Genomic DNA, 7275 nt, shown 5'->3' with positions numbered 1-7275 from the left:
AAGGAATTGGGTACTATCAATCGGCCACACATGGATCACATACCTATCCCTGAAGGGAGGGGCTGGAGCCTGGATGTGAGAACCCTGAAAACACAACCTAGACAGGGAAGTTACCAAAAGAGAGGAATGCTAGGCAGAGAAAAAAACATCCAAACGACATAATAGGCCTGCTCTGCCAGGCTGGTCCCCACAAGCCTTAGAGGTAGTAAAGTTACCTGTGTTCTTGTGACCAGGGCTGACTGAACCCAGAGATCAGCCCTGGAACAGCCTGCAACACAGATCAGCTGGACACAGGGAGGCTGATATGCTCCGAAGTGACTCGGCATAAATGTCCAGCAGGCGTCCTCCGCTGAGTGGCCACAAGCTTAAATCTCCCCATTTGGAAATAGAAATGCCAGGTCAGCGAAAAAGGAGGGCTGTTTGCACTCAGCTCGATGTTGCCAACAATCCTTAGAAATGCATCCAGGTTTCCGTGCACCTCACTCTACGTCTCAGGGTATAAATAGCAATCCACACAGTAAACGTCCACGGCTGAAGGAAAGCCAGGCTTGTCTTTTCTCCTAAGGAATCTGCCTGTCTTGGTCAGTACATTCCGACACTCTGGAAGTTTCTTCCTCTGTCTTTTTTTTTTTTTTTTTCATTTTTCTGAAGCTGGAAACAGGGAGAGACAGTCAGACAGACTCCCGCATGCGCCCGACCGGGATCCACCCGGCACGCCCACCAGGGGCGACGCTCTGCCCACCAGGGGGCGATGCTCTGCCCATCCTGGGCGTCGCCATATTGCGACCAGAGCCACTCTAGCGCCTGAGGCAGAGGCCACAGAGCCATGCCCAGCGCCCGGGCCATCTTTGCTCCCATGGAGCCTTGGCTGCGGGAGGGGAAGAGAGAGACAGAGAGGAAAGCGCGGCGGAGGGGTGGAAAAGCAAATGGGCGCTTCTCCTATGTGCCCTGGCCGGGAATCGAACCCGGGTCCTCCGCACGCTAGGCCGACGCTCTACCGCTGAGCCAACCGGCCAGGGCTCTTCCTCTGTCTTTTAAAGAACTGCTTCTGTCACTGAATTTCACTCAGAAAGAAATGAACTACTCTTTTGGCAAAGACTATTACAGGTCGACATAAAGATCCCCTCGTTGGAAGGGAATTTAAACCCTCTGCTAGGTGATCAGAGGAAGTTTAATCACAAGATTTTCTGGGGAGAGCAAGCCAAAGCAAAATTAAGTACAACAGAAATAACCTGCTGGTAACTGGGCAAGGGTCCTGGGTTCAAGTCCTCGCTGCGGATCACTGGGCAAGTCCCCCTCTCCTCTCTTTCTTCCCCGAAATGAAGGTTCAAAGCATGCGTTCATTCTACAGAGCTGTGTGGCCGGAGCAGGAGGCCCGCGTGGCTGGAGAGGGAATGAGGTGGAGAGTGGAGGCTGGGGCTCCAGAGGTAACAGGGGCCGGGCCGTTTGGCTCTCACCTTGTAGCTGGACAGTGGGAACTCTCAAGGCCAACAGGATTTGTTGCCAGAGCATATTCATGTCTTGTGCCTGCTATAACTAACTACCACAAACAACAGGGGCTTAAACAACACAAATTTCACTGTCTTACACAGGGGTCCTCAAACTACGGCCTGTGGGCCGCATGCGGCCCCCTGAGGCCATTTATCCAGCCCCCGCAGCACTTCCGGAAGGGGCACCTCTTTCATTGGTGGTCAATGAGAGGTCCTGGAGTACTGTATGTGGCGGTGCCACAAAGCGCGGCGTGGCTCATGTACAGTATTATTTCCAGTGACACGGGACGCAGGCGTCACGGCTCTGGAAGTGCGTCATATCACTTGTTACGGCTAGCAGTGACAAATACGGAACCGGACATTGACCATCTCATTAGCCAAAAGCAGGCCCATAGTTCCCATTGAAATACTGGTCAGTTTGTTGATTTAAATTTATCTGTTCTTTATTTTAAATATTGTATTTCTTCCCGTTTTGTTTTTTTACTTTAAAATAAGATATGTGCAGTGTGCATAAGGATTTGTTCATAGTTTTTTTTATAGTCCGGCCCTCCAACGGTCTGAGGGACAGTGAACTGGCCCCCTGTGTAAAAAGTTTGGGGACCTCTGGTCTTACAGTTCTGGAGGTCAAAAGCCCAACCTCCAGCAGATCTCAATGGACTGAAGTCAAGGTGTTGGCAGGGGTGCATTCCTTGCGGGGGCTCTCAGAGAGCCTCTTCCTTGCGTGTCCAGCTTCCCGAGGCTGCCCGCATGCCTGCTCCTAACCCCTCCCACCTTCCAAGTCAGCAGTGCGCATGTCATCTCACGCTGATCTTCTCTTCTGTCTCTCTCGGCCGCTTTTAAGGACTTGTGATCACAGTGGGCACAACTGGATAATCCAGAATAATCGTACTATTCTAAGGTCAGCTGATTAGCAACCTTTAATTAGCAACTATCTACAACATTAATTCCCCTTTGTCACGTAACATAACATACAGGGGTTAGGACGTGGACATCTTTGGGGGGAAATGCACTATTTTGCCCAGCATGGGAACCATGGGTATTTCTTTTTTTTTTTTTTTTTTTTTTTTTAATTTTTAATTTTATTTATTCATTTTAGAGAGGTGAGAGAGAGGGAGAGAGAGAGACAGAGAGAGAGAGGAGAGAGAGACAGGGGGGAGGAGCTGGAAGCATCAACTCCCATATGTGCCTTGACCAGGCAAGCCCAGGGTTTCGAACCGGCGACCTCAGCATTTCCAGGTCGACGCTTTATCCACTGCGCCACCACAGGTCAGGCAAACCACGGGTATTTCTGAGCAGATGACTGACACGACCAAACTTCTGCTTTTAACATGGTCACTTTGGCTTCTGTGTTTAAACCCAGATCGGGGTGGCAGGGGCAGAAGCCAAGAAGCCAGGTAAGAGATTACTCGAGTAATCCAGGCCCAAGATGGTGCTTGAACCAGGATGATGAATGTGTAAGAAGTGGTGACATTCTAAGTGTATTTGAAGGAAGAGCCAACAGGATTTGTTGACAGTGTGCATGGAAGGGGGCAGGGGGTGGGCTGAAGTGTAAGCACAGCCCAGTTCACAAAGAAAGTAGTCTGCCATGTGTAAGGCCAATAGTCACCACTGTTGTGGCCATAGACATACAGGTTCCCATTGGATTCGGGCAGACAGTAAAGAAACAGTGGAGCCAAAAAATGGTGGGCCATTCCTTTATTCAAGACTCGCGCCGGCTGACGAGCAAACACACAGGGCTCCCAAAGCCACTGAAACATTCTCCAGTTCCACAACCAGGAGAATCTTCTCCGGTTCCTCCTAGAATCAAAGGCCTCATCAGCCCCAAAGCCCCTCACCTCTGGTTCCCCATCTGCCAACATGGCTTCTTTCTCTGCTAAACTGGCTTCTCTCTCTTTCCCTGCCATCTTGGCTTCTCTTCTTTCTCCTTCTCTCCTTTTAAAACTTTTCTGGTTTGAAAACCTCTCCTCCAGCAATATTAGCATAACAGTGGTCCTTCCCAAGCAGAAAGGTAATTAGTAATTTTACAGATCACATACCTGGTGCTGCCCAGTGCCAATTTTTAACACGAAAAGTGAGCAAACAAAAAATACAGATTTTACAAATTCATTTGCCCAACACCATGATAACGAGTTTGGACTGTATCCCTAAAAGAACATTGCCCTAAAATGAGAGGCTTTGCAGTTAGACAGAGCTTGTTCAAACCTCTGCGCCTCTATTCATGAAGTAGTGACCTTTATCAGGTTATCTGCATTATATATTATGCATTATGGGGCTGTTTCCTCATCTATAAAATGGAGATGATGTGACCTACCCCAAAAGGCAACTGTGAGAATGTACATGCTTCTAAAGTGCTGAGCACAAAGCTTCCCATTTACTATGCTCTTGATGTAATGACAGCCATTATTATTAATATAGCTGTGGAGAGTCATTGAAGAATTTTTAGCAATGAAGTGACAAGTTCAGATTTGTACTGGAGAAAGATCACTCTAGCAACAGTGCTATCAATACTTAGCTGCTGGAAAGAAAAGAGTTTTAAAGTCATGCTCTTGCTTAAAAACCTTTGGAGACTTTACAAAGACTGCAAAACAGAAGCCAAACTTGCCCTGACATTTCAAACTCTTCCTAATGTGGCTCAATCCTACTTGACTATCTTATCTCTATCTCTTCTCCTCCTGCACTGACCCTTTTCAAATCACCCTCCAACCATCCTGGTCTCAACTTCACTAAACTCTACTGGATTTCCAATTTCTAAGCTTTGGTCTCCTCCTGATTAGAATGTCCTTCTAGTCAGCAAAGGCCAATGCAAATTCCATTTGCCCCAAGAAACTTCCCACATTCCCCAGCTAGAATTGACCATTCATCCCCTATTGACCTACAACTGCCCATCTATGCTCATTCTCCATCCTCTCCCCAGCCTTGGAGAAACTGCTCCACCCACCAGCAGCCCTTCTGGCATAAATACAAGGATTAGGGTTTCTCCTCCAGCACTTGAAATTGAAAATAACAGGTCACACTAGGCACTGGAAACATAGGATCCTCTAGATTTGGGTATAGAGCCGGTGCCTTTCAAAGCTGCCTGCAAGCCGAGGCTATAAGGAAGTAGGAACCAAGAGGGAAATGGCACAGACTTGCAGAGAGTTGAAGAGACAAGATATTCGGTGGGGTTGGGGCCAGAAGGAATGGGTTGGGGTGGGAGGGGGGGGTGAGGCAGAGAGAGAAGAGACAGAGAGACAGAGAGAGAAAAGTAGCCATCTCACTCCCATGTTTCTGACAGAACACGAGCTGAAAATTGTGCAGCTGAGTTCCTGGAGATTTCCCAGTCTCTTTAACATAAATCCAATTTCAGAAGGCTCTGTTCTCACAACACACTAGGTACTGCGTCTAACATCAGTTACGCACATATGTGTCTAGCAACCTCAAAGGCAGGGATTCTGTCCTATTCATTCAGTATCTCCAGAGCCTGGCACAGGCTTGGACATTCAAAAATGGTTGATATTGAATCCTGACAGTTTTGAAAATGGTTTAATGTATCATTTTTAGATCATTCTAAACTTCTCTGTTTTTTACCGTATTTTGCTATATTTGAATTATTTTATATTACTATCATTATCATGTTGGTTTTCACCCTACTTCCAAACTCTCCACATTCACATGGTTTGGCTTTCTCATCCTGTTTGCTGGTCACCAGGAAGGACTCAGAGTTTAGCAGCGGAAGTGATGCATATCTCCCTCTACTTGGTGAGAATGCTTGTCTTATATCTTCCAGTATTGAACCGCCTTTACCCTTAAAATGGATACTTCCCATGAAGGCTGTTGGGGCAGCTTAATTTCAAAGATATCATTTATAACTCATTAAAAGGTCCGTATGCAAGCTCAGTACCTTCTTCTTTCAAATACCTACCCAGAATCATAGATTTTCAGAGCTAGAGTCTCAGACTTGAGTTTCTATGAACCAGCATTAATATTCAAGAAAAATAAAAAGGTTGCTGAATTTATATTCTTTCAGGGAATGCCATCAAAATAATAAGCTTCTATTTACACAGTATCACCTCCTGCAATTCACAATCAGGAAATTCCTAACAATAAGGAATTTTCCAACTCCAAATGACAATCGTGCTGAGGTTAAGAAACCCTGGGTTAGCTAATGATCTAGTGAAAGGCTAAAGCACCAAAGCTCCCAAGCTTGCAGACATTTGCAGATTGGAACCATGAGTGGGCTGCCCAGGTGGGCTGTGGTGGGGTCAGCCAGCTGAGGGCTGGGCGGGCTACCCAGGTCTGGGCAGGGTGTTGGGACAGAACCAACACTCACTAACATTCTGATTTTTAAATGGCATAAGGAACAGAAAACACTTAGCCCTGTGCCTGGCGCTAAGTGTTATACAGCATATAATCAATGCTGTATAAATATTACTATTATTGTAACTGTTCAATCAATGTTGCCATTATAACACAAGGGAAGTCTTTTTATTTTACCTTCCCAAAAGGTGTGCTGGGCTTCTTCATGGATCTGGAGTGCATCCCTTGGGAGACCAGTTTTGTTGGGGAATCAAAGGACTCTGTAATGGATTTCAAAGATTTGGGATTCGGGGTGGGGGGTAATCTGAGGAATAGGAAAGAAGAGGAGGGAAGAAAGAAGAGGGAGGAGCCTGTGAGATGGAATATGAAACTGAGGACTCACTCCCATGAAGAACAGCTTTCCATGTGGGTGAGGAAGTGTTTGAAGACTATTTCAAGTTGCAGGACAGGTCAGTATACAGTTTGAGAGTTTTGTATCTCAGTAACATGAGGAACTATGGTGTTCTGGTTTTTTTTTTTTTTTTTTTGTCTATCCCATCTCCATCTTCTGTGACATTTTCTGTGCATATGTTTTATAAACAAAGTTTTTGATGGAAATTGAGGAAGAGTCTATATTTTCCGTTTGGGTTGAAACCGTAGAGAACCGGGGCAGCAGCCCAGAAGCAGAAGCCAGGAGCCAGAGGTGACCTCAAGAACAGAAGTTGCCTCAAGCTCCCAGAAATCCCAGCATGGCTTTGGACTTCCTTAGGATGTGGAATGGGAGGGGTTGGGCCTAGTTCTCCAGCAGACAATTTTCTTACATTTTTGTAGTAAAAGAACCATCTGGACTTATACCTGGGCATGAGTAAGATCAGATGAGACTGGTTCCTAAGTCCTGTACCTGCTCCAGGTGCGTCAGAATGTGGCCATGCTCTGTGTTTGCTTTAGAATCACCCAGAGTCAAGACAAGCACTGGCTTGAAGATCTTGAAGGCTGGCTAGAGGGGATCCCTGCCCTGGCTCCTCAGGCCCAACCAGAACTGGTTGGTCTGCCTTTTCGGTATGTAATATCGGACCCTCGTGAACCAGAGGTAGAACTGTGGTGGTGTCCATGTGATTGGAGCCACAGAAGCAGAATCTAACAACCAGGTAGCCAGAGGGCATGAGGAATAACAACGTGCTGGGCTACCTGGCTACATTACCTCTATGGCTTTGGTCAAGGTACTCTCCTGATCCCCCATCCTCAACTCTCCCTTCCAGTGCATCAGGGAATCAGTAACCCCCTTCCAACTCTAGCAATTTCGATGTCATGCTACAGAGAAAGTGATCAAGGGTTCAGGGTTAGACAAACCAGGCTCCATTGTGTCACCCTAGGAGGCCACTTTCTTTGCCTCTGTGAGTCAGTGTTTGCATCTGTAAAATGGGCGGGGGCTAACACTAAGCACCTCAGGGATGGACTAAAGGTGGCAATACACACGGGCTTCACCCACTGCAAGAACTTGAAAACGAGC

The 7275-nt window shown here is 46.8% G+C and overlaps 1 long non-coding RNA gene across 1 annotated transcript; it reads right to left on the bottom strand.

Annotated features, from left to right (window-relative positions):
• Nucleotides 1–3170: 3170 nt before the first annotated feature.
• On the bottom strand, nt 3171–6104 carry LOC136310818 (uncharacterized). The gene is made up of 2 exons (XR_010726618.1): nt 5964–6104; nt 3171–3287 (listed from the first exon to the last, which is right to left on the bottom strand). It is a non-coding gene; the product is annotated as an uncharacterized lncRNA (long non-coding RNA).
• Nucleotides 6105–7275: the final 1171 nt, after the last annotated feature.

Source organism: Saccopteryx bilineata, chromosome 7 (assembly GCF_036850765.1).
Source record: "Saccopteryx bilineata isolate mSacBil1 chromosome 7, mSacBil1_pri_phased_curated, whole genome shotgun sequence".
NCBI lineage: Eukaryota > Metazoa > Chordata > Mammalia > Chiroptera > Emballonuridae > Saccopteryx > Saccopteryx bilineata.
This window is presented reverse-complemented; position numbering and strand designations above follow the sequence as displayed.